The sequence below is a fragment of the Chrysemys picta genome, chromosome 7, assembly GCF_011386835.1.
Source record: "Chrysemys picta bellii isolate R12L10 chromosome 7, ASM1138683v2, whole genome shotgun sequence".
In the NCBI taxonomy this organism is placed as follows: domain Eukaryota; kingdom Metazoa; phylum Chordata; order Testudines; family Emydidae; genus Chrysemys; species Chrysemys picta.
The window spans coordinates 59,602,774-59,630,677 of NC_088797.1; the positions used below are offsets into that span (position 1 = coordinate 59,602,774).

The following is a 27,904-nucleotide window of genomic DNA, read 5'->3' on the forward strand; positions in this document are numbered from 1 at the left end:
CCCAATTTAAAAAAAAAAATTTTTGATTCAGCCACGAAACGGGGAGGAGGGGATCAGTTATTTACTCAGTTCTAGTAACAGTCTACAAATATTTGAAAGGTTTAAACCAAAAGGAGGGAAAGGAATTGTTTTGGATAGTACAAAGGGGTATAACAGGATGAAACCAAGAGAAGGTAACAGGACGTATGATGAATTTCTTGACAGTGAAATATTCTAGGCTGTGAAACAGTCTCCCAGAGAAAGTGATGGAAGCCATATTGCTTGAGACTTCCTAAAAACAGACTGGGAAAAGGCACTAGAAAGTGTACTGTAAAGAGGGAATGTGGAGAATTATGGCAAGCAGGGAAGGGACTGCAGAAGCTATGAAATTACTTGCTTCAACCCCTAACTTCTATGATTTAATGCAAAATTTTGCATTAGGAAATGGAGGCTATCTAGATAAGGAGTTATTTAAACTCCCAGTCCACATGCTGGGCTGCTTGCTACAGCTTTTTGGAATCATGGACACATTTAGACAGGGCCGCCCGGGAGGGGGGGGGGGAGGATTTGCCCCAGGCCTCGCAGGGGCCCCCACAAGAGTATAGTATTCTATAGTATTGCAACTTTTTTTTTTTATGGAAGGGGCACCTGAAATTGCTTTGTCCCAGGCCCCCTGAATCCTCTGGGCGGCCCTGCATTTAGATTCTGCAGACTGTGACAGAGTACAGAAACCCCACACCAGGAGCGCTGGAAGTTCCCTAGAAGTGGGGATGCCACAGCCAACATTGCCCGTCACACAAACAATGAGCTTTTATTTTTTTAAATGAAGTTTCTAACCATTGTGGTTGCAAAGAAAACCTTCTGAATGCAAATCAATGTTGAGCTGTCGTACCCATGAGTTGTGAATAGCCCCAAATGTTAAAGGGATACTGCTTGATTTGTATAAAGTCAGTTTTCTGAGAAAGGACCTTTTAAAACAGTATGTCCTGGATTTTCTATCAGCTTCCCTGTTTATATGCAGAAGGATGTTTTGGGCAGGCTTGACAGCAATACCTCCAATGACTGGTCCACCTCTCGCTATTATTATTATTTATGTTGCATTGGCTCCTAATGGGCCCCAACCATCTATCAGAGCCCTGTTGCACTAAGCACACAAAGAACACAGAGACAGCTCCTGCTCCGAAGAACTTATAAGGTAAGATGAGAGGCAAGAAGTGGATACAAAAGAGGAAAAAGACCACCACAAGCAGACAGTTAGGGTGGTCTACACTTGCCATTTAAAGTGGAAAAAGTCCCTTTTTTGCGCAAAAAACATGGGAGCGTCTACACTTGCCATTGACTTTTTGCGGTGAAAAAAAGAAAACCACCTCCACGAGAGGCATACAGCTCTTACCGGTGATGCTTTTGCGGTGATGTGCAAGTGAAGACACATTCTTCCTGTTTACGGAGCTTTTAGCCTCCGCAGGATAACCCACAGTGCCTAGATGACCACTCTGGCCAGCAGCTCTGCTGCTAGGCAAACAGACATCCATCCACCCCTTCCCCTTGTAAAGCCCCGGAAACTCTGAAACTCCCCTTCCTGTTTTCTTGGCAAGTGCTCACTTATCTGGCCAGGTGACAATGCCTGCTCCAGGGAGTGAATGAGCAATGCTGAGCTACTAGAACTGATCAGTGTTTGGGGAGAGGAGGCTGTGCAGGGACCCAGGATGTCCCGCGATCCCCCCACCCCACCCCCTTCCCACAAGACCTATTATCAAAATGAGGGATAGCTGCCCTCAGTGCATGCTCTCATCCTGATGGAAGTGCTGCAAATGTAAACACTCTCTGACACCTGTGGAAGTAAGTAAGTACACAAACCAGTGCTTTTCTTTCACCGGTTCACCGTTGAAACTGACAGCGCAAAAACTCTGCAAGTGTAGACATAGCCTTAGATGACTAGCATCATCGCCCTTCTTTCTGTGCACGCACCTATTCGCTGCCTGCTCAGTTTCAGCTCTGCTGCTATTATTGGATAAATAATAAAACTACAAATGTTAAATTCGGCAAAGGGTATGAACCATCAATGCACAAAACAAACAGAAAAAAAGATAAATGTTTTTTCTCTAATCTTTTTCAGCTCTAATAATGGTAAGAAGTTGCTTGTAAACCATAGCAGGTAAAACAATTGCAGATAGAAGTGTGATTTCAACTCTGAAAACTACTGATGGCAATTTAATAGATGACTAGGTGTGCAAAATGGGTGCTTAATTTGATCAATATAAGACTGGCCATACAAGGTCAGACCAATGGTCTAGCCCCCTTATTCTGTCTTCCAACAGTGGCCAGTGCCAGCTGTTTTTGAGAAAATGAACAGAACAGGGCAATTATTTCCTATTGTCAAGTCCCAGCATCTGGCAGTCAGAGGCTTAGGGACACAGAGAGCATGGGGTTGTCTCTCTGACCATCTTGGCTAATAGCCATTGATGTTCCTACCCCTCCATAAACTTATCTAATTCTTTTTTGAACCCAGTTACATTTTGGCCTTCATAAATCTCCTGGCAATGAGTTCCACAGGTTGACTGTGTGTTGTGTGAAGTACTTCTTTATGTTTGTTTTAAACATGCTGCCTATTAATTTCATAAGGTGGCCCCTGGTTCTTGTGTTATGTGAAGGGGTAAATTAAATTTATTCACTTTCTCCATACCATTCATGATTTTATAGACCTCTATCATATCCCCCCTTAGTCATCTCTTTTCCAAACTGAACAGTCCCAGACTTTTTAATCTCTCTTCACATGGAAGCTGTTTCATACTCCTGATCACTTTTGTTGCCCTTCTCAGTACCGTTTCCAATTGTAACATATCTTTTTTGCGATGGAGCGACAATAACTTCACACAATATTCAAGGTGTGAGTGTACCCTGGATTTATATAATGGCATTATGATATATACTGTCTTATTATCTAGCCCTTTCCTGGTGATTAATATTCTGTTAGCTGTTTCATCTGTTGCTGCACACTGAAGAGATGTTTTCAGAGAACTATCCACAATGATTCTAAGATCTCTTTCTTGAGTGGTAATAGCTAATTTAGACCCCATCATTTTTTGTGAGATCACTTTCTAACTCTTTGCAGTCTGCTTTGGACTTAACTATCTTGGGTAATTTTCTATGTCTGCAAACTTTACCAATTCTGTTTACCCCTTTTTCCATAGTATTTACGAATATGTTGAACAGCACATACGCTATTCACTGGATCCACGTACACTATCCACTGGATCACCTTTGTCCACATTTGTTGACCTGCTCAAAGAATTCTAATAGATTGGTGAGACATGATTTCTCTTTACAAAGCTGTGTTGACTCTTCAAATCGTGACTAACAAATTGTGTTAAACTGTGTGTCTGATAATTCTGTTCTTTACTACAGTTTCAACCAATTTGCCTGGTACTGAAGTTAGGTTTATCATCTTGTAATTGCCAGGATTGCCTCTGGAGTCTTAAAAAAAAAAAAAAAAAAAAGGGTGTTACATTAACTACGTTCCAGTCATCACGTAGAGAGGTCATTTAAGTGATAGGTTACATACCACACTTAGTAGTTCTGCAATTTCATATTTGAGAACTCTTGGGCACATACCATCTCGTCCTGGTGACTATTACCACTTAATGTATCAATTTGTTCAAAAACCACCTCTGTTGATACCTCAATCTGGGATAATTCCTCAGATTTGTCACAGAAAAAGAACAGCTCAAGTGTGGGAATCTCCCACACATCCTCTATAGTGAAGACCAATGCAAAGAATTAATTTAGCTTTTCTGCAAGTCTTTTCTTCCTTGAGTGCTCCTTTAATGCCTTGATTGTCCTGTTCACTCATTTAATTACTGAATAGAGCATGTAAACTATGTAACTGCATGTCCAAATGGCATAATAACCGTGGGGCAAATATAGTTTCCTTCATCGTTACTTCTCATGTCCACTGTTTTGGACCCTTGTTCTGCATTTTGGTCTCAGAAGATGTGTCAGAATTCTGAAGATTCCACTTAAATACCACACACTACAGACTGCACTTGCAGGAACTAGATGGACCACTCCCTCCTGAATGTGGGTAAAAAGAAGGAAAAAGTAAAAGGAACTATGGTACAAAGGGGAACTGGAAGTGGTTCTTCAGAATTGGAAAATAAAAATAAAACATGATCAGATCCAAAATTAACAACAGCAAATGAACCCAGTCTTAAGACATGAACAAATACAATTTAAGAGGAATGCACTATCGGGAGATTGGATAATCCAAACTTCATAGATGCCTCTATCTTTACAATGGACTGAGCCAAAACTGTAGTGAAGTTTGAGGCTGAATTTTGAGGCTGAAAGTACAGACATTATGGGCCTGATCCAAAGCCTAATGAAATCAGTAGAAAAACTCCCATTACTTGGATTACATCCCATGAGCTCACTCACCTCAAAAATCAAGTCACCATGATTGTTAATTGTTGTTGTTATTGTTGTAGACCTCTTAGTGCCAGGATTCCAGAGAGAGGATGTAGAGTTTCTGCTATAAAGTCCAAAATGAAGTTTCTGCTTCGTCTATTCGTCATTTCTCTGCTGACAGCTTTTCAGCTGCCTTTGTAACTGTAAAACTAGTAAAAGGGCAAGGACTGCTTAAAAACTAAAAAAAACTGCGCCCCTTCTCCCCCAACCTGTACACTGAGGGGAGAAAAAAGGTGGTTTGTACTTTTTATATTTTTGCTTGTTTTCTGATTTTTTTTATAGTCAAGGAAACAGGATTCTGCTCAATTTTTAAATATTTTAATATTAGGAATGAAGGTCTTGTCTAGCCTGTTTTTCCTTGGAAAAAACTCTGGATGACTGGCGAAAGCAGTAACTTTATGACATCAGCGACATTTGTCAGAGGCAAAACAATTTTTATTCAGTGTGTTTAAAAACTTTTTTTTTTGGCAATTTACAGCCTATTTAATTCAGATCTCTGAATTAACAGCTGGGGCAAAAGTTCTCATTGTTAATATTAAACATTCACCTTCAATTAAGGGAGGAGCACTTTCATATTTGAGACCTTTACCTAGTCCACCAGTAACACCAGGGAACATCTGTACTTGGCATTCCTAATGTTTTAAAAGAACTAGATGTATAAAAAGGAAACCATCAAGCAGTCTAATTTCCCTACTTAGGTATATAGACATAGTTATTTACCAAAGGATTGCTATGCCCTTCTGCAGCAATTCTCAGGGTAGCCTGTAGGTCCTACAATGTATTTGCGACTCTGGTCTCTTGCTCGTTGATTCGCGGATTATGGACACCTTTGATCAGGAGACCTTAGTGCCCTCCATCCAGGATCTTAGAATCTTCATGGCCACTTATGGCCCACAAAATTGCAGGGATTTGATAGTTATGGAGTGTATAGAGCTGCAACTAGTGTTACCCCCTGGCCAGTATTTGACTGGCCTGGCCAGTTTTATTATGGATTTGCTAGTTGCCAGAAAAATAATTTAATTTTCTGGAGTTTTTTTACGTGGGTCTAAAGATTTGCATTTTCATCACAATACACTGGGATATCTAATGTCAAAAGTTTCTGTGTCCAGCTAAAGATACTGCAGTGTTCCCAATTCACCAGTTTAAGCGATAACAGATCAAAACTGTTGAAAAAAGAGCAGCAGTCTGCCCATCACCATACAAGCACACCGCGCACATATGAGAGAAGGTTTGAGTCATGCAACAGTGAGGAGATGTGAGAGGTTTTCAATTTTAGCTGTAGGTGGTCTCTCTCTAGATACTACAAGTGGCTGTTGAAGCAAGGAGGGTGCAGAGTTGCTATGTGGTTGGGGTTGTGATGGGCTTGTCTTGTGGGAGGAGTGCCAGGTTTTTTGAATTTCAAAAGGTGATAACTACTGCCCAGGGTCACCCGGGGGCGGGGGGGCAAGTGGGGCAATTTGCTCCAGGCCCCGGGCCCCGCAGGGGCCCCCAGGAGAGTTTTCAGGGGCCCCCACGACAGTTTTCGGCGGGACTTCGGCGGCAGGTTCTTCAGTACCACCGAATACACCCGGAGTGAGTGAAGGACCAGCTGTTGAAGACCCGGTGCTTCTTCCGCTCCGGGTCTTCGGCGGTGGGTCCTTCACTCGCCCCGGGTGACCGAAGACCCCAGGCCCCCTGAATCCTCTGGGCGGCTCTGCTACTGCCCTGGTAATACAGTCCACCCCTTCCCTGCCGCCACACCCTAAAAACTAGCAGTTTAGTATCAGGATCTCAGAAAAGGATATAGAGTCTCTGCTACAACGTCCAAAATGAAGAAAGCTTCCTCCACAGGCAAAGTCTACCGTTCATTTCTCTGCTGACAGCTTTTCAGCTGCCTTTGTAACTAAATCATGTTACTGCAGCATGGGCAGTATCTCCCGTACTAGGCATGGGGAATACCACAGTAATATTATACAGTTATCAAAAGGTAGAACTGGAAAAATTGTAAGAGTGACCATTGTAAGCAAGCAGACAGTTTGCTTAGATACAGAATTCAGTTTAGGTCAGCTCAGAAAAGTAACAGTTCATCAACTTCCTTGTTTTTCTCTCCTCTTCCTCCCTTTACTGGGAAGCAAAGAGTGATTTCTTTTTTTAAATGAATGCATGTCAACTAGATTCACTGTAGGCAGCAAGGCAGAAATGAAAGGGATTTAGTCTTCTTTTACTAAATTCCAATCTGTTATCCCTGTGTAAAGCCATCCACAGCAACAGGGTTGCATAAGTGTCACCGACGGCCTGCAGAACCCTCCTTACTTGTGGCCAAGTGCAAGGAGAGAACCAAGCATGACATTTGGAGCCCAGGCTAAGTTTGCTGGGATGGCATTTAAAAAAAAAAATACCCAACATATCTTTCTGTAGTAAACACAGCACATTTCATAGGGAGAATAAACATGAAGCCCTACTGTTCTATTTTTGCAGAATCACTTTTCAGAGAGGAAAAGCACTTAAGTGGCTTGTTTCTTATTTGCATCTATAACTTACTAGTTTAAAAGGTCAAAAGAACATTTTAGGGAACTGCATGGTCTTCTCAGAAAAGTAATTTTAAACAACCAGAAAACATCAGTTCTTAACAGATGGGCTCATGCTGCAAAATTCAGATTCTGAAAACTCCGAAGTTCAATATTTTAGTTTGCCCCATTTGCAGAATTGAGACCCAGGTATCAAATGTCCCAGAAACAATGTGTGTTTGGAGCAACGAGTTTGGGTTGGGCCATGCTCTAGTTTAAACACATTCAGCCTGATACACTAATGCTACTTATAGCACAAGTTTTCTTCCCCCTGTCCTCCCCAACTATATTTTTGTACATGAAACAGAAGAATTACACATTGCCATGATGCCAAAAGATAGGCAAAGCTCGGATGCTGAATACTCTGAAGGGTATAAAAATGCATACAACTATTCAAATTCATGATTAAATCACAGAGCTGGGCCAATCTGAATGCACTGTTAGACACTACAACACTCTTTCACCTCTTAGTAAACCATTCCTTTATGGGTTTGTAAGTGCCGTGTGACTAAAAATCTTTAGGCAGAAGTATGAGGGTGATACGCTGCAGGTTTCGTCCACCCAGTAACAGGTGATGCATCACTGACACAGACCTGCTGGGCCAATCAGAAAAATCACTGTGGTTGTAAATAGGTCAGAAGTAGAGTACACCAACAGAGATGGAGGAGGGGAGCAGGTTGTTTTTCTGTGTGTGTTAGAAGATGAGAGAGCAACCACAGACTTCTCTCGTTGAGGAGAGACCTGAAAAGAAGGCTCTGATAGTTACTGCGGTAAATCACTATTTGTTCAGTAAATTGGTGCCCTTGAGAATCCAGATCAGTTTTTCTCCTATCAATAGCCTTGAACCTTGCATCACTGTGACTTTCTCACATTAGTCAAAGAAACCCACACACAGCTCCTGTCAATGCCAGTAAAGGATGCTGGTGCTCTCTGAGTAGGGAAAGGACTGCTTAAGAGCTATGTGCCTCCCTGTCTCCAGGAGTTGAGGGCATTGCCTTCTGCACTGCTCCAAGCACTTGCAGCCTGGGGAGCTCTGGGTTCAAACTCTGACCCCCCTCCCCCATCATGTGGCAATGTGATACACTGCCAGTTCCTGCGGTGTATTATCTCATCCTCACTGTCTCTGCACATGTCCTGGGTTTGCCACCATCAGGACTTCATCAAATGGGCTTGCTATATTACTATTCAATATTCATATTGCAGTGGGTCTCAGTCAGGTCATAACATAACTGTGCTAGACAATGTACAAACATAACAATTGACAGGTACAGTCAATCAATGATTTTATGACAGAAAATCGACACAGATTAACATCTTTGTGTCCCAACATGCTGATGTTGCAGAGTTATCAGACTGACAGTCCCTAATGAAAAGAGCCTAGGAGAGTCTCTGAGGATGCCCTAAATCTAGTAAGAAACTGAAATATTTCAAACAATTAATGATTTTGTATTCACTGGAAACAAGCATGAAGATTTTCAGATCAAGAACAATATGGTTTGTATAAAATACAGTGAGAACCAAACAAGTTCACACTGAGAATCCACAAATCCTTAAAGCCAGCCTTCTCCAAGCAGACCCACAAGTTTCTTCATTCATGTTTCTGATGTCAGGTGGCAGTCTGCTTAGCCATTCAGCTCTTACCCTGTAAGATTACCTTCCAGCCCACTGTTCAAACAGTGTTCATTGTACAGTGAAGTGCAGGGTTTTTTTTAATTGTGTGAGTTCATCTATTTGCAGATTCTCAGTTTAGTAATTAGCAGTGTGAATTACCAAGGTTCTGTTGCACTGCAGTTTTAAAGCAGCCATGCATTTCAGACTAGCCTTAGACATTCAGTAATGGAAGAGTTGTTTGTTTTTAGTTTATTGTCCCAGGTGGAAGGACATCCTTAAGGTCCTAGACTTCAGTGAAACTCTCTTATTGGATACACTTAGCTGTGCTGTATAGGTCAGATCTGCCTACTGTGAATCAAGGCTTCATGGGAGTCTTCAAACTGAATCTCTACAAGCTTTATAGAGCATTCTTTCAACTTTGATCAGGAGTGCGAAGGAGCAAAGATCCACGTTGTTGTCAGCATGATTAGGATAGGACACCCCTGAATCACTAGCACAACTGGTTTTGTAGACAATAAAGTCTTGTCAAAGAAACCTGATTTCATTCTGTGACGAGATTACAAGTTTGATTGATACAGGTAACTAGATGTAATGTACTTAGATTCTGTAAGATGTTTGACTTAGCACTGCACAGCATTCTGATTAAAAAATTGGCAGCATACAATATCAACGGAGTACATGTTAAGTGGATTAAGAACTAGCTAATTGACAGATCTCAGAAAATAGTCGTCAAGGGAATCGACAATGAACGGGGGTGTTTTAGCAGGGTTCCACAGGGAACTGTACTAAGCCTGAAGCTATTCAACATTTTCATCAATGATGTGGATGTAAATATATAATCACTGCTGATAAAATTGGTAGATGACACAAAGATTGGCGGAGTGGTAAAATAATGATGAGAACTGAGCCATCATACAGAGTAATCTGGATCGCTTGGTAACCTGGGACCATTCAAACAAAATGCGTTTTCATACAGCCAAATGCCAACTTCTTCATCTAGGAACAAGGAATGTAGGCTATACCTACAGAATGTGGGGAACTCTATCCTGGAAAGCAAGGACTTTTTAGGGGTCAGAGCGGACAAGCAACTGAATATGAGCTGCCAATGTGATGCTGTGGCAAAAAGAGTTACCGTTATCCTTAGATGCATAAAGAGGGGAATAGTGAGTAGGAGCAGGGAGCTGATTTTACCTCTGTATACGGCACTGGTGAGATCAATACTGGAATACTGCTGTGGAGAAAGAGGGAGCTCTCTGTACTATTTGTTATTAATTATATATACCTCAATTTATCTAGTTGATATTATTCTGCATGTCTGAATGGAGTTACCACAAAAGAAGGCTGCTAGGGGGCAACAAACAGGAAATACAGTAGAACAATGATGGATATTAAGTGCGTCCAACATGAATACCAAGGGTCCTTAAGGAAACAGCGGAGGAGCCATTAATTTGAAAATGCCCACCTACCCGGTTCCAGCCTGATTAGCAGGTTTATTTTTTTCCTAGGCCTGAGCCTAAGATCAAGGGGAAACTAAACCATTAAAAAATTCTGCCTAGAGAGGAAGGGGATGGGGAGTCAGCAGTCATTGCTGGCAGTGAGTTTCTACTACCAAGGCAAGTGGTAGAGACTCCATCTCCTAATGTTCTCAGATCAAGACTGGATGCCTCTTTGGATGGAATGGTTTAGTCAGAATCGAGTTATGGGCTCAATACAGACTTGTAATTTAATGGCCAATGACACACAGGTCAGATTACATGATCTAATGGTCTATTCTGGCCTTAAATGCTATGAATTTATGAACTTCGAGGAGCCTTTGAGGCAGAACTCCCCTCTTACCCTAGATCTTGGCTGAGACTCACTGGTGGGATAGTGTATGGAAAGTTTGCATGCTACTGCTTGTGTGCAGCAGACTTCAGTTTCCAGGGTTATCAATCCATACTATTCTGGAGAGCTAAAACCATGTGAGTTTTTAAAAATGTACAATGCAAATTATATGTAAATATTTCTCTCTTCTGCCAGGATCGACTTGCCTTAACATGCATCATCATATGAGCAAACAATATACATACTGCACCGAGCACTTTGTACCAACACAAGCCCAATACCCATGGTTTTCAAATTAATTACAAAAAAGAACAGACTTTGTTCTATTTTCTACTGTAAAGAAGCTAATTTAAAAAACACCCCAACCCCCACCCAACAAAGAAACAAAATAAAAATAAAATAGGCTACCAGCATGTACTCATAATGGCCCTAATTTGCAGAAGTGTCCACTAATACTGGATGTCTCACTTTTTAGGTGGTGAACATCCATAATTCCCATATGAAGATCAGGCCCTCGCTATCTCAAGCTGCACACCCAAAAAGTGAGGCATCCAATCTCAAGGGAAACTTGAAAATCTCAGCCAATGGATATTTTAATAAATCCAGTACCTGATGCTGATCGGCAGCTAAAAGGGGGCGGGGGAGGGGAGAAGGAAGCTGTGTTGCAGCATTTAAAGAGCAATGAACTAATTTAACTGCTGTTAACGTAACAGTTTAGGGAACTCAAGATGCAAAATCAGTGAACGTTTCAGTTGGTTGCATGCAAGCCTAACCTGCAATCGTTACCCAAATAACATACTTTCAGGCATCTGAGTTACAGTAAACATGTCTAAAAAGGGATGAAAAGGGATCTTTCCGATGCTCTGGGGTCAACCAAATGATTTCACAGTTGTTTGTTTTGGCCTCAGCTTTATACAAAACTGTGAACATCTGTATAAACCATTTGCTGAGAGCAACACACTGGACTATGCAACTTAAACCAAAGTAACCAGCTTTCCAAAGTACCATTTGGAAACACAGCTACTGTAGATCTAGAGGGGAAGGAGAATGTAAAACTTTGTCTGCAACCGATTGCTCGGGGGTGCATCCAATGATGCATTCTAATGGGTTTCTGGCTCCGAGACCTTCCATTCAGGTAAAGGTGCCAATACATACAGATTTTCATAATGTTCCTTACCCCAGGTTGAAGGGCAGAAATTGATCAGTTAACATTTAAGACATTTGCTGTGTTGTCAAAACCCCCAAACACTACAAACAGTGTACAATTTTAAAATGGGTGGTGTCAGGTCTCCTTTTTCCAAATCCCAGAATAAAATGCTTTGTTAGAATTCAGCCTGCCACCAATCCACAACAATGGGATTTTAAAAACAGCCCATGGTAGGAAAAAACAGTAGAAAAAGTAAAGATGAAGAGAGATTCTGACTAATTTTAAGTGCCTAAATTGGTTCTATGGCAAAACTCACCATAAACGGAAGCAGGGGAGGTAGAAATTATATTAACTAGAAATTGTATTCTGTATCTTCGAGTAGCTAAGTAGCTCAGATATCATGGTGATAGGAACCACAGAAATACCAACATAGCTATGCTGCAAATTTCATAGGCATTCTCCAGTGTCACACACAAAGTAGTCATCAACCTAGAATAATCTATGGTGTCACTTGAATAGGATGCAGGGCACACCATAACAGGAAGGCAAAAACTGCTTAGCTCTTATGAAGCACAAAGCTTTAAGATCCTCATTCTGGCTCCTCAAAAAGGGGAGATGCAGGCCTTCAAAAAAGGCATCTTCTTCCAGCAGAAATTCTCTCTACCCATGCAAAAGATGCCAAGTCATCTGCTAAACATGAGTTTGCATGGCAATACTGTAGTCAAAAGAGCTAATGTAATCCTTGGATGTATACACAGATGAATCTCAAGTCAGATGAGGGAGGTTAGATTACCCCTGCCTTTGGCAATGGTGTGACCACTGCTGGAATATTGTGTCCGATTCTGGTGTCCACAATTCAAGAAGGATGTTGATAAAGTGGAGACTGGTCAGAGAAGAGCCACAAGAAGGATTAAAGAATTGGAAAGCATGCCTTACAGTGAAAGTCAAGCAGCTCAATCTATTTATCTTATCAAAGAGAAAATTAAGAAGTGACTTGATCACAATCTGTAAGTATGTATGCGGGGAATAGAAATTTGATAATAGAGGGTTTTTCAATCTAGCAGAGAAAGGGCAATGACAAGAACCAACGGCTGGAAGTTGAAATTAGACACATTCAGACAGGAAACAAGTCACAGTTTAACAACAGTGAGGGCAATTAACCTTTAGAACAATTTACCAAAGGGGGTGGTAGATTCTCCATCACTGGAAATTTTTAAATCAAGATTGAAAGTGTTGCTAAAAGATATGCTCTAGCACAAGTACAGCTATTGGATTTGAAGCAGGAATTAATACAAGAAAATCCTGCAACCCATGTTATACAGGAGGTCAGACTAGATGAGCACAATAGTCCCTATGGGCCTTAATATCTAGGAATCTCCCCATCTGAGATGGAGGGAAAAAATCCAGGCTGGGTGACCTCCTACACACAGCAAATGATAATCTGTATCCACCTTTCTGATAAGTGCTGACACTGGATGTAAGACTACCTTTTCTTTATCAAAGACTAAAAATAAAGAGAAGCAGGAGATGGATGCTACACTTCTGGCTGACGTGATAGTCACTAGAAAAACAACTTTCAAGGACAAATAGCAGAGTGATGTGTTGGCTAAAAAAAAGCCTTGCTTACAGAGTCTCTTAAATTATATTACAGATCTGTACCATGGTAAATCAAGTCCTTATTCCTTGCATTGCTGCCTGCTCTAAGGAAGTGATCAGCCAACTAGTAGTAAACACAAAGCTACAACCAGCTGAAGAAAGGCCAACCACCAGGTTATGAAGGACTTCCATGATAAAATGAATTCAGAGGAGAAATGGTCCATGACTTACAGTCAATGTTAAATGCTTTAGATTCGCATGCATTCACCATATCAAAACCTTCTCTTGATAGCTCACAGTTCTTCATCAAGGATGGCTCATGAGGCAGTTCAATTGCTCAAGCAACATGTAAGGCAGTGGTCATTGGTAAGGCTACATTTTAGTAATGGGTATTTTAGTAAAAGTCATGAACAGGTCACGGGCAGTAAACAAAAATTCACGGCCCGTGACCTGCTCACGAGTTTTACTTAAAATACCAATGACTAAACCTTGGGGGGAGAAGGGGAGCTGCAGGTGCTGGGGGAGGGCAGCCCGGGTGCTGTGAGGGCAGGCAGGTAGCCCGCCCGGGACCCCCGCTGGTGCTGGGGGGGCGGGTTGGCAGGCTCCCTAGCTAGCTCGGCGCATAGGCGCGGACTCCGTGGGTGCTCCGGGGCTAGAGCCTCACTCACCTCTGCCTCCTCCCCTGAGCGTGCTGTCACGTCATGCTTCTCCCCGCTCCCTCCCAGCGCTTGCGCCACAAAACAGCTGTTTCGCGCGGCAAGCCGGGGGGGGGGGAAGGAGGAGGAACAACGCAGTGTGCGTGGGGAAGAGGCGGGGCCAGGACGGGGATTTGGGGAGGGATCAAATAGGGGCAGGGAGGAGGTGGAGTTGGGGCATGGCCGGGGGCAGCTGTGGCTCCGGTCTCCCTCCCCTCCCCCAAGCAGCAGAGTTTGAGTGTGGGAGGGGGCAGGTGGTTGGGGTACGGGACAGGATGAGGCAGGCTCTGGGCAGCGCTTACCTGGGGGGCTCCCTGGAAGCAGCAATATCCCCCTCGCTCAGCTGCTAGGTGGAGGCATGGCCAGGCAGCTCTGTGCACTGCCTCTGCCCAGGGCATCACCACCCCTGCAGCTCCCATTGGCTGGGAGGCGGCCAACGGGAGCTGCAGGGGCAGTGCCTTCAGGGATTCACAGGCTGGATTTCCTTTCAGCCTAGGACCATTCCCCTTAGTTCAGTGTTTTTCAGGTATTCACCTTCTCTCTCTGTGCTCAGAACATCAATGGAGAGGAGAGGAGGCTATAGGCATTTTCCTCCCCTTCTTATACCCCAACCCTTGTGTGCTGGAAAAATCCTTGCTGGGTCATGTGGGCAGGCAGTTCCATGGCATATGTGAGCTCCAAACTGTCTTTCAGGTGAATTGTAAATTTGTTGTTTACAATTCCCCTGCTGGTGAATCTCCAATTAAGCAGATAATGGCTCTTTAGCACTTTGCTGGCATGCCAGTGTGTCTTTGTCTCTGAGGAATTGCTTTATGGGTGTTACCCAAAATTACAACATATTTCAGTAACAATCTTACAGCAAAATCTCATAATTTAACATGCAGTGTTGTTACACACATTTCAACAGGATAATGATGATATTCAGCATATTATGAGTTTTCAAATAATACCTCACAAGGCATACTTTGTACAAAATATAACCATATAAAAGTGGTGAACATGGGGTACTGGGTGTCACATGGGGCACAGGGTGTCAAAATGTCCCAAGAAGTCTGAAAGCCATGAGAATGCCAAAGACTTGTTGCTCCTGATTTACTCCAGATCTTGATGAATGAGGACAGTGATTAGCTCAGGCTGACGATCCTGCTAAGAGATGCTATTCTATTTGTATTTCCCTAAGCACCAACCGCATGTCCAGATTTGTTTACAATCTAAAAGACAAACACAGAATCATAGAAGTATAGAACTGGAAGGGACCTCGATAGGTCATCAGGTGAAGCAGCACTGGGAGACTCAGAACAACTAGTAATGTGGTTTGTTTGTACAGGTGGGAGGGCGATGGTGTTATGTTGCTGCAGAATACAGACTGTGTACCCTTATGGAAGAAACAGATTCCCCAGGAGGGAATTAAATTAAGGGAAGTCTTACACTGGGTCCCCAAAAAGAAGAACAGGAGTACTTGTGGCACCTTAGAGACTAACAAATTTATTAGAGCATAAGCTTTCGTGGACTACAGCCCACAGTCCACGAAAGCTTATGCTCTAATAAATTTGTTAGTCTCTAAGGTGCCACAAGTACTCCTGTTCTTCTTTTTGCGGATACAGACTAACACGGCTGTTACTCTGAAAACTGGGTCCCCAGTTTCAATTAGATCCTCTAGGAACTCTCTAAAGCAGAGGTGGGCAAACTACGGCCCGTGGGCCACATCCGGCCCACGGGACCATCCTGCCCAGCCCCTCCCCTGCTGTTCCCTTTCCCACGCAGCCTCAGCTCAATGCGCTGCCAGCTCAATGCTCTGGGTGGCGAGCTCCTGGGGCAGCGCAGCTCCAGAGCCCAGCCTGACCCGGTGCTCTGTACTGTGCGGTGGCGACGCTGTGGCTGGCTCCAGTTGGGCGGCACAGCTGTAGCGCCGCCAGCCACCGATGCTCCAGGCAGCGCGGTAAGGGGGCAGGGAGTGGGGGAAGGGGGGGGTTGGATAGAGGGCAGGGGAGTTTGGGGTGGTGGTCAGGGGTGTGGATAGGGGTCAGGGCGGTCAGAGGGCGGGGAACAGGGGCGTTGAGTGGGGGCAGGAGTCCCGGGGGGGCAGTCAGGAATGAGAGGAGGGGTTGGATGGGGCAGCGGGGGGCAGTCAGGGGCAGGGGTTCCGGGGGTGGTCAGGGGACAGGGAGCGGGGCGGGGCATGGGTCCAGGGGGGAGCCCGTCACAGAACCAGGGGGGTTGGATGGGGCAGGAGTCCCGGGGGGGAGGGGCAGATAGTGGGTGGGGGCCGGGCCACGATCCCCTCCCCTAACCGGTCCTCCATACAATTTTCAAAACCCGATGCAGCCCTCAGGCCAAAAAGTTTGCCTGCCCCGGCTCTAAAGTAAAAACAAACAACAACAACATTGTTCCAAGTGAAGGGGCAGCATGGACAAAAGCATGAAGATAAGAGTGGGACTAGAAACAAAAGCTTATGTTTGGAGACCAGGATACCTACAGCATTACAGCCTCACCTTGCTGTTCTCCATCTTAAAAGGTCCTTTGCAGGGAGACCCTTGTTGTCAAAGAGAATCAAATACAGCTGGGAGCAGGAGTCTGAGTCATTCATTTCACTGTGCAACTGCTGAGAGCAGTGCATGTAAAAAGGTTTATAAGCAAGCTGTCTGATGTTGTGACTACATAACCATTGTTGTGAGTGCGTTCTCAACACAACTAGTCCAAGAGCTCTCATTTAGGTTATGCTGATGTGCCTCCAATATCAAAAGGGTTCTAGCTCCTACTCATCTCCCCAGCCCAGTGTGCACTGTTATCACAAGATGGTTCCTGCAGTGGACTTCTCCAGCTAAGGTTGCCTCTCTTTCTTACTAGCTGAGTGATGGCTGTGCAGACTTGGGACTGACACCTCATCTTCTAATTGGCTCTTATGAAAGATGGCTATACCTTGCAAGCTCATGAACTACACACTTATAAGTGCATCTGCACTCTAATGCCAGGCTCCAAGAGCTTCCTCCACATCATCTGTTTCAGCGGTTTGCTCTCTGGAATAACTATAATACTATGCACAGTTGTTAACACTTTCCATCTGAGGATCTCAACCACTTCACATCTATTAATTTTAACAACCACTATGATGCAATTATGTATTTTTATCCCCATTGCATAGATAAGGAAATTGAGGCACAAAGATTAAATGACAACTTGCTCAAAGTCTCAATTATGAGTGAGTAACAAAAGCTAGGAAAAGAACCTAACAGTCTTAACTCTCAGTCTCCCATATATATCAGTCTCATCCTCTAAATCACTAGACAGCATTCTCTCCAAAATGTTAAAATGACAGAATGTTAACTAAATGAAAACAGAAATGTGCTACACCTCTGAACTAGAGAGTCCAACATGCTGGCCATTAAAAAACCCCTTACCTTTTTCCAATGATGTGTTTGAACATGAGAATTAAAAAAAAAAAAAAAAAAAGCAGCAGCAGCCGCCGCCTTCTTACTTGTGCACAAAAAGTTGTATGTCATCTAGGATTTCATCTCTTACCAGAAGAATATAAATACTGCTTTTAGGATTCTACTGCCAAACAACTAAAAAGAATCTTCCGCATAAGATTCCCAGCACTCAGTTTTCCAAGATGCCCAGTGATGTACAGCATGTACCTGGGAGCAGAAAGCAGTTTTAAAATTCAGATTATCCTTTGGGGCGATTAGGACACACTGAAAATTTGTGCTCTAAGATCCATCCTTACTACTTATTAATGTAGGATGTACAAAGGGTTAAGATGTAATTGTTACTTGCTGCCCTTTCTGCTCAGCTTTTGCAGTGAATAGTTTAAACTGTATGTGATGAAACAGGCTGGCATAAAGTCAGGAGAATAAAGACAATATTTCAACCCTAGCTTTCAGTGTTTTCAGTTTATAATACAGTCCCTAGTGAAAAATATACACACACACACAAAATTTTACAATATCTAATATACATACAGTTACACATAAAAACTGTAAAAATAAAACAAATCTATTCATTACATGATGAGTTGTTATTTTTCCACCCACAAGACCCTGCCTCGTTCAGTGCACAGAACTGGTGCTCATGGGGCAGAATTAAGGTTAAACTGACAACTGTAAATGCAGCATGTCCTAATTTTTGAGTGCTTAACTTTGCAACCTAAAATAACATTATTTTAACGGTTTTTGTGAATGTCTGAATACACATTTCTCCAGAAACTCTCACACACAAAATGTGCATTTAACACACAGGTTAAACCAAAAAACAACACTGCCGACATTCAATCAGCTACAACTATCATCCTGCTGTACACAACAATCTCTCATAGACCCATAAAGATACATTGCAGAACACACAAAATACAAACTTTCAATTACAAAAGTAAAGTCCAAATTCCCTGAAATCAGTGTTGCTGTACCAATTTACACCAAGAGAAATTGGCCATATATAAATCAGATCCTTCTTTGAACAGATACCATATACCATCTTTCTCTTTCTAAATGTCAGATTTCAGCTCCTGACTCATGGAAAATGAAACCTTGAACTGCAGACACTGACAGCACCCAACAGACCTTTATACTCTTTGCTTAACAAGGAAAAAGTGCTTTGACTTGTAGCAGTCATATGTAAGCAGTTTTTTTTTTTTTTTTTTTTTAAATAGTACAGTGGCACTGCCTGCTACCAAAGAGATAAACACACTTAGTAGCAGACATGGGACTCTCACTTTTGGGACTGGTGACAGGTAATAGATCCCAAAGGTAGACGTTGTTTCTAGGTGTGAGGATGCCATTCTCATGTGGCTGTATGCAGAACAGCTATGCACAGTGTTGAACTGTGCAAAGAATGGATGGAGCAAGGCATTCTTAAGAGAGTGTTCCATTTTCCTTGCAAGGTTCTGTCATAACTGGTCTAAAACCCAACCAGAAATAAATCACGAGCAGAAAGAAATTTTAAGTCCACCCACAACATTTCAGAGATTTGTGAGCTCTCAAAGGGACACCATCAACTTGAAATCTAGTCGCTTTTCAAAAATGAGTTTCAAGTTGCCGAGTCACCTGCCACTGAGCCTTGCTGCCAGATTTTGTAGTTTACTGTGCTTTTAAAATGGTTTTTCCTTCCTCTTATAGTGTGAATTACACAAACAACAGAAGAAACTGATTAACTGATCATAGAGAGTGACTCAGACTATGGCAGCACTTTGTCAAAGCAAACAAACCAGGGCAGAAAAAATTCCCCCCTAACCTCTTTCACTTACAGGAATCTAAGTGTGTCTTGCAACAACAGTAGGTAAGCATGAAACAATATTATTTTTAAACTGATGGCTTCCTTTTAATAAACATTTAGCCTAGAGCAGGGGTTCTCATGACAAATTTTTGGTGGTCTCAGAGTGCGGCCACCAACTCTTGCTGGTGGCTGCTCTGACAATTTTTCCTAAAATACTTAATTAACTTTGGGAAATACAAATAAATATGCACATCAAAATCACTGTAATTTATTTATTGCTAGCTAGTAAGTCTGCTGCTGTAACAAGTGATATTCGTATGTTAATATTTTTCACAGCCTCCCAGCTAGCTTCTAAGTCTGCTGTGAAAAGTGATATTAACAAACATACAAGTATCACTTTTCACAGCAGACTTACTTAGTTCCGGCAATCCCGGGGGCAAATTAAGCCCTGGATGGGGAGGTGGATGGATAGGCAGCAGGGACCAGGGGTGATCAGGGGTGGGAGAGGCAGCGGGGAGCTAGAGCTGGAGCCTGAAGCCCGGGGACGGCACCCCAGGAAGGAGCTTGAAGCCCCAGGGCCGTAGCCCAAAGCCAGGGGACAGGGCCAGAGCCCGAAACCACGGAGCGCGAAGCCTGAAGCCCTGTGACCAGAGCCTGCCACCCCAGGGCCGAAGCCTGAGCCCCACCCGGGAAGGTGGGGAACTCACAGGCTGCCTGCTCCTCCAGCGTTGTGCCCCAGGTGTCTCCAGAGGGGGGCAGGGCCCAACCCTTGCTGGCAGCCCCAGCAACCAGCACCAAGGCGGCACATCCAGGAGCAACAGGAAGGGAGAGGGGCAGCTGCCGCTGCCTTGCCCCCCAATCACTGCCCATGAGGCTGTGGCCACAAGAAAAGCCCTGGGTGGCCGCATGCAGCCACGGTGGCAGCGTTTGAGAAACGCTGGCCTAGTGGCTAATAAAACCATTGCAAAGCTGGTCTAGTTAGGGCCTGGATCCTCCAAAGAACTCGCACCTCGGTGGAATCCCAGTAACTTCAGTGGGGCTCTCATGAGCATAGGCATGTGTCCACAGGCAGCTCCTTGCAGGATTAGGGCCTAAAAGACCTTAAAAAATTGGCAATAGCACTTCATAACATATAAGCCAAAATGATTTCTATGATTTAATGGATCCATATAGTAACACACTTGCGTGTGTGCGCGCGTATATGTGTGGGCGTGCTTGTGCGTGTCTCAGTAGACTGAAGTGTTGTTGTAGTTAAGTAGCATCAGAGTTTCCATAATACAACAGTATTTTTCCAAGGTATGTAACTCAGCTAAATGTGTTTCAATTTGTTCAAGGAAAGTGCATTTCTCATTAACACTAGATAGAGAAGATTATGAGTTAATAAGCAAGGGAGGCGGCTTACAGCTCCAATTTAATGGAACAGCTACAGGTCAGAGACCCTAGCACAGAGAAGTAATTAACTACTCTTTCTGGGTCTCGAGGCACTAGAGCAAGAGATCCAGAAAAAAAAGCAGCAGATGAAATAAAAATAAAGACCACGTACAAACGAGTCTGATCACATGAAAACATCAATAGCCGAGACTTTGAAGCCTTTTCCATACATAACAGTTGCTGCATCAATTGTCATTAGGTTTTGTAATTATTACTGATAAAAATGGACTCTTTCGTCTTTTCTCCTTCAAATCCTCTTCAGAACCCACTTCCTTCAGCTTGCCTTCCATAATTCATCTCCACTTAGAACCCATCTGCTCACTTCCTCCCTCCTCACCCAGTATACAATTCAAGATAAACACAAAGAAGAATAAAATTATTCTATGTGAATCCTTTGTAGATAATGCTTATGCCAGAGTAGCTTCCCTGTCTCCCTGTTTTCTGTGGTCTCCTCTCTTCCTTAGTCTGCTGTCATTCTTCTTGGGTTTCTGGCAAACAGAGGGGGCTAATGATTAAAATCCAGGCTTGGGACTCTGGAGCCCTGGTTTCTAATCCAGCTCTAACTCAGAAGACAGTGTTAAATTAGGAAGGTCACTTAACCATTCTTTGCTTTACATTTCCCCATCTTCAAAATAGGAGTAACACTTATTTAACCTCCCAGGGAGGGTGTGAAACTCAAATCAGTTAGGCCCTGATCCCGCAATCAGATCCCTGTAAGTGGACCTTTGACTACAATGCAGTTCTGCACTAGTACAAGGATCTGCCCCTGCAGAATCAGTGGGTACATGTTCACAGGGATTAAAGACCTGCAGCATGGCCGTGGTTGGCTTGGGTCAGCTAACTTGGGTTTGCACGGCTCTGGCTCGCAGGGCTAAAAATTACTGTGTAGACATTCAGGCTTGGGCTGAAGTCCAAGCTATGGGACCTCCAACCTTGCAGGATCCCAGAGCTCAGACTCCAGCCCGAGCCTAAACGTCTACACCCGGGGTGGCCAATCTGTGGCTCCGGAGCCACATGCAGCTATTCAGAAGTTAATATGCGGCTCCTTGTATAGGCACTGATTCCGGGGCTGGAGCTACAGGCGCCAACTTTCCAATGTGCCAGGGGTGCTCACTGCTCAACCCCTGGCTCTGCCACAGGCACTGCCCCCACTCCACCCTTTCCCTGAGCTTGCAGTACCCTCGCTTCTCCCCCCTCCACCCCAGAGCCTCCTGCATGCCACGAAACAGCTGATCGGGAGGTGCAGGGAGGGAAGGGGAGGCACTGATCGGAGGTGCTGACGGTGGGTGGGAGGTGCTGGGAGTGGGGTGGAGGGGCTGCAGACGTATTACTGTGGCTCTTTGGCAATGTACATTGTTAAATTCTGGCTCCTTCTCAGGCTCAGGTTGGCCACCCCGGTCTACACAGTGATTTTTCAGCTCAAAGCCTGAGCCCTATGAGCCAGGCAGCTAACCTGAGCAAGCTGCAGGTTTTTTATCCTTGTGTAGACATATACAGGTGTTTGTGACACCTTGGATCTGTTGAGATCCGTTTGTAGAAAGTTATAAGTAAGTGCTAAGTACCACTGCAGAGGGTAAGGCAGACACTTGAACTGCAAAGCACCATGCCCATCATGAGTTTGAGATGAACAACAATAATAGTCATCTTAATAAAAAAGGAAATAAACAGTTGTAATCAGGAACCTCTAAGACAAAAAAAATAGGTATCATGGTCAGTGTCTTAGTGAAGCTTGTGGTCCTGTGAACACATGTTGGAGGGAAGGAGACTCTTTCTTGTTAGTCACTTTTCCTTTGCTAGTCAGTCCTCTACACTGTATGTTTACCTGCTATTCAAGCTAAATATAATCTGAGTAGGAGTAAATCAGGCACATAAAAACATGTGTCAGTCAAAGTCAGCCCAATTTGAAATATGAAAATCAAATGTGAAATATGAATACCAAATATGAGAATACCAGGTTGTAGCAGGGTGGTTACCCCGCTCCTGCCTGAGGGGTTTAAAACAGCCCTGGCAGAGGGCTGGGGCAAAGGGAAAAGCTACTGTGCTGATTGGGGAAGTAGCCCCAGCTGGGCCGTGCCCCAGTCAGGCCCCAGCTGGCCTGTATAAGAAGGCTGGGAGCCAGGAGCTCAAGAGTCTCTCTCTCTCTGCCTTCAGAGAGAGAAGGGCCTGGCTGCAGGTAACTAGACAGGGTACCTGAGTAGAGCAGGGCTGGGGAAAGGCTGAGGAGCTGGGGAGCTCCAGCCTGGATAGCCCCAGGCTGTGGCCTGGTAATAGGCCAAGGGGTACTTGGGGTTGCAGAGGGCAACCCAGGGCTAGGCCAAGGCAGCAGGTCCAAACCCTCCTTGCCGATGATGAGTGGCCTATACTGCAGTCTGCCCCAGAGAGTGGGGGCTAGCTGGTGACTGGCAGTGGCCTTATCCTGAGGTGAGGTGAGGTGGGGTTAGTGGGTGGGGGTTCCCCTGGGAGGGGAGACCTAGCATATGTATTGGTATTGCCAGGGGGCAGCACCCAGAGCAAGGGGCACTGGGGTCCTGGGAGGGACACGGGGGCCAGAGAAGAGGAAAGGCGGATCACTGGCCTCCAGAGGGCGCTCCAGAGGCCGGTGAGCTAATTCCCTGGATGACCAGCAGGAGGTGCCGCAGGGGTGAGTCTGGACCCTCTTACACAGGTTCTTGCAAATTTCACAGATACAGACAAATTTTATGGATTACCACATTATGACTGGAGGAGTACAACTCAGAAAGCTGTTACAATCATCTCAGTCCCTGAGCAGTTTCTAAAACTTTGTTTCCTAGGCCACGTATGATAATGCAGAGATTTCAGAAAATGAAACATTTTTCCATCTGATAACCGTACTTGTACACATCCAAGTGCCACCAACACACACTGACAGGTTGTCTTTGTTGACTCGTCAGACAGGATAAGTGTCTGTGATGGGGTATACAAACCCCACGCTGGGCTAAAGGGGTTAAAAGACAATACTGGGCACAGGTAGCCCCACCTCTCTGGGCCTGCCAAGCATGCTCTGATTGGAGAACTGCCCTCAGTTCCTTCTCTTTCTGAATGGCAAACAAGAACAGTCTGAAGCAGAGAGAAAAGAAAGCAGGTAGAGGAACACCCCTAGGGGGACACATCTCAAAGAACCACAGTTACAGCATAAGGTGAGTAATTTTTTCTTCTTCAAGTAGCGTCCCTATGGGTGCTCCACTTCAGATGACTCCCGAGCAGTATCCTCACAGGGAGGAGGGAGCTTCGGAAATAAGTCTGAGACTGAAGACAGTACAGCAGAACCAAGTGCCTCATAGTGTTTAGAAAATGTATGCACTGAAGCCCATGGAGCAGCTGTGCACATCTCAGATGCTGGAATGTTTTTGAGTAATGCTGTGGAAGTTGCTTGTGATCTGGTAGAGTGCTATAATCCTTTGGGGGAGGTAAGGCATCAGCTGTGTCATAGCAAACAGTAATACACTCATAGATCCATCTTGACAGTTATGTGAATCACAGACCCTTAAGAGGTCATCTAGTCCAGTCCCCTACACTCAAGGCACGACTAAGCAATAACTAGACCATTCCTGAACATAAGAACAGCCGTACTGGGTCAGACCAAAGGTCCATCCAGCCCAGTATCCTGTCTGCCAACAGTGGCCAATGCCAGGTGCCCCAGAAGGAGTGAACCTAACAGGTAATGATCAAGTGATCTCTCTCCTGCCATCCATCTCCACCCTCTGACAAACAAAGGCTAGGGACACCATTCCTTACCCATCCTGGCTAGTAGCCACTAATGGAATTAACCTCCATGAATTTATCCATTTCTCTTTTAAACTCTGTTATAGTCCTAGCCTTCACAACCTCCTCAGGTAAGGAGTTCCACAGGTTGACTGTGCGCTGTGTGAAGATGAACTTCCTTTTATTTGTTTTAAATCCGCTGACCATTAATTTCATTTGGTGGCCCCTAGTTCTTATATTATGGGAACAAGTAAATAACTTTTCCTTATTAACTTTCTCCACACCACACATGATTTTATATACCTCTGTCATATCCCCCCTCCTTAGTCTCCTCTTTTCCAAGCTGAAAAGTCATAGCCTCTTTAATTTCTCCTCATATGGGACCCATTCCAAACCCCTAATCATTTTAGTTACCTCTCTCTGAACCTTTTCTAATGCCAGTATATCTTTTCTGAGATGAGGAGACCACATCTGTATGCAGTATTCAAGATGTGGGTGTACCATGGATTTATAGAAGGGCAATAAGATATTCTCAGAGTTATTTTCTATCCGTTTTTTTTAAATGATTCCTAACATCCTGTTTGCTTTTTTCACTGCCGCTGCACACTGCGTGGATGTCTTCAGAAAACTATCCACAATGACTCCAAGATCTCTTTCTTGATTAGTTGTAGCTAAATTAGCCCCCATCATATTGTATGTATAGTTGGGGTTATTTTTTCCAATATGCATTACTTTACATTTATCCACATTAAATTGCATTTGCCATTTTATTGCCCAATCTCTTAGTTTTGTGAGATCTTTTTGAAGATTCAGAGTTTGTTTTGGTCTTAACTATCTTGAGCAGTTTAGTATCGTCTGCGAACTTTGCCACCTCACTGTTTACCCCTTTCTCCAGATCATTTATGAATAAGTTGAATAGGACTGGTCCTAGGGCTGACCCTTGGGGAACACCACTAGTTACCCCTCTCCATTCTGAAAATTTACCATTTATTCCTACCCTTTGTTCCCTGTCTTTTAACCAGTTCTCAACCCATGAAAGGATCTTCCCTCTTATCCCATGACAACTTAATTTACGTAAGAGTGTTTGGTGAGGGACCTTGTCAAAGGCTTTCTGGAAATCTAAGTACACTATGTCCACTGGATCCCCCTTGTCCACATGTTTGTTGACCCCTTCAAAGAACTCTAATAGATTAGCAAGACATGATTTCCCTTTACAGAAACCATGTTGACTTTTGCCAAACAATTTATGTTCTTCTATGTGTCTGACAATTTTATTCTTTACTATTGTTTCAACTAATTTGCCCGGTACTGACGTTAGACTTACCGGTCTGTAATTGCCGGGATCACCTCTAGAGCCCTTTTTAAATATTGGCATTACATTAGCTATCTTCCAATCATTGGGTACAGAAGCTGATTTAAAGGACAGGTTACAAACCATAGTTAATAGTGCCCCAATTTCACATTTGAGTTCTTTTAGAACTCTTGAGTGAATGCCATCTGGTGCCGGTGACTTGTTACTGTTAAGTTTATCAATTAATTCCAAAATCTCCTCTAATGACACTTCAATCTGTGACAATTCCTCAGATTTGTCACCTACAAAGGACCGCTCAGGTTTGGGAATCTCCCCAACATCCTCAGCCGTGAAGATTGAAGCAAATAATTCATTTAGTTTCTCCGCAATGACTTTATCATCTTTAAGTGCTCCTTTATCTCGATTGTCCAGGGGCCCACTGGTTGTTTAGTAGGCATCCTGCTTCTGATGTACTTAAAAAACATTTTGTTATTACCTTTTGAGTTTTTGGCTAGCTGTTCTTCAGACTACATTTTGGCTTTTCTTATTTTTTAGTTCTTTTACTGTGTTTTTTAATTTGGGGTATACATTTAAGTTGGGCCTCTATTATGGTGTCTTTGAAAAGTGTCCATGCAGCTTGCAGGGATTTCACTCTAGTCACTGTACCGTTTAATTTCTGTTTAACTAACCTCCTCATTTTTGCATAGTTCCCCTTTCTGAAATTAAATGCCACAGTGTTTGGCTGCTTAGGTGTTCTTCCCACCACAGGAATGTTAAATGTTGCTATATTATAGTCACTATTTCTAAGCGGTTTTGTTACAGTTACCTCTTGGACCAGATCCTGCGTTCCACTCAGGACTAAATCGAGAATTGCCTCTCCCTTTGGGCAGGTCTTCACTACGGGGAGGGGGGGGGGGGGCTAGATTTAAGATACGCAAATCGAGCTACGCGAATAGCGTAGCTGAATTCGATGTATCGGAGCCAACTTACCCCGCTGTGAGGACGGCGGCAAAATCGACCTCCGCGGCTCCCCATCGACGGCGCTTACTCCTACCTCCGCTGGTGGAATAAGCGCGTCGATTCGGGGAGACGCGATAATTCAATCCCCAAGAGATCGATTTCTACCCACCGATTCAGGCTGTACTAGCTGCTCCAAGAAGCAGTCATTTAAAGTATTGAGAAATTTTGTCTCTGCATTTTGTCCTGAGGTGACATGTACCCAGTCAATATGGGGATAATTGAAATCCCCCACTATTATTGAGTTCTTTATTTTGATGGCCTCTCTAATCTCCCTTAGCATTTTATAGTCACTATCACTGTCCTGGTCAGGTGGTCGATAATTGATCCCTACTGTTATATTCTTAGAGCATGGAATTACTATCCATAGAGATTCTATGGAACATGTGGATTCACTTTAGGTTTTTTCTTCATTTGATTCTACACTTTCTTTCACATATAGTGCCACTCCCCGCCCCCGCACGACCTGTTCTGTCCTTTCGATATATTTTGTACCCCAGAATGATTGTGTCCCATTGACTGTCCTCACTCCAGCAGGTTTCTGTGATGCCTATTATATCAATATCCTCCTTTAACACAAGGCACTCTAGTTCACCCATCTTATTATTTAGACTTCTAGCATTTGTGTACAAGCACTTTAAAAACTTGTCACTGTTTATTTGTCTTCCCTTTTCTGAATTGTCATTCTTTTTTATGTGAATGTTTCATCTGATCTGGCCCATACTTTATCCTCTTTTCCTGACTAAAACCTAGAAAATCTCTATCAATAGACTCTCTGTAGGGAGCCAGGGTGGCTGCCCTCCGAACCTGAGGGTAAAAGGCCGCTCTCTCAGCCTGAGTGGGTGGGGCCAGGCCAAGCTCGCTCCACCCACTGGAAGGGGAGGGGTGGAACAGGAAGTATAAAGGGCGGGGCCCTTATCTCAGTCAGGGCAGCACCAGGGAGGGAGGGAGGCAGGCAGACGCAGACCGCGGGCTGCTCCCTTCAGACCCTGCTGCCACGCCAGGGGAGGCCCTGGACCAGTGGAAACCTCACCTGGAGGAAGGACTGGGGCTGCCAGGACTGCCCGCTGCCAAGTACCCAGAGGGACTGGAGGAGCCGGAGAGGGAGCTGGAGCTGCCAACAGTGGACTACCCCGACGCACTGGCGGGACCAGAGGGATTCGGACGAGCAATCGGGTAGGAAGTAGCCCAGGGACAGAGCTGCACAGTGGTGAGTCTATATAGCGGAAGGACCCCGCTGACCCAGTGGCGGGACCCTCGTCCTGCCACTGTCAGGGCCCTGGGCTGGAACGCAGTGGTGTAGGGTGGGCCTGCGTTCCCCTACCCGGCCGACTCACGCCGGAACCTTTGCCGGCGCTCCCCTGCCCGAGGG

The 27,904-nt window shown here is 44.2% G+C and overlaps 1 protein-coding gene and 1 long non-coding RNA gene across 8 annotated transcripts in view; both read right to left on the minus strand.

Annotated features, from left to right (window-relative positions):
- Nucleotides 1–27,904, minus strand: part of MARCHF8 (membrane associated ring-CH-type finger 8) — a 193,980-nt gene that overhangs the window by 115,157 nt on the left and 50,919 nt on the right. The window lies entirely within an intron of this gene.
- LOC135972884 (uncharacterized) overlaps nucleotides 789–27,904 on the minus strand; it is a 35,195-nt gene continuing 8,079 nt past the window's right edge. The window contains exon 2 of the long non-coding RNA XR_010589474.1: nucleotides 789–27,877. This is a non-coding gene — a long non-coding RNA (uncharacterized LOC135972884). The remainder of the gene's footprint in view (nucleotides 27,878–27,904) is intronic.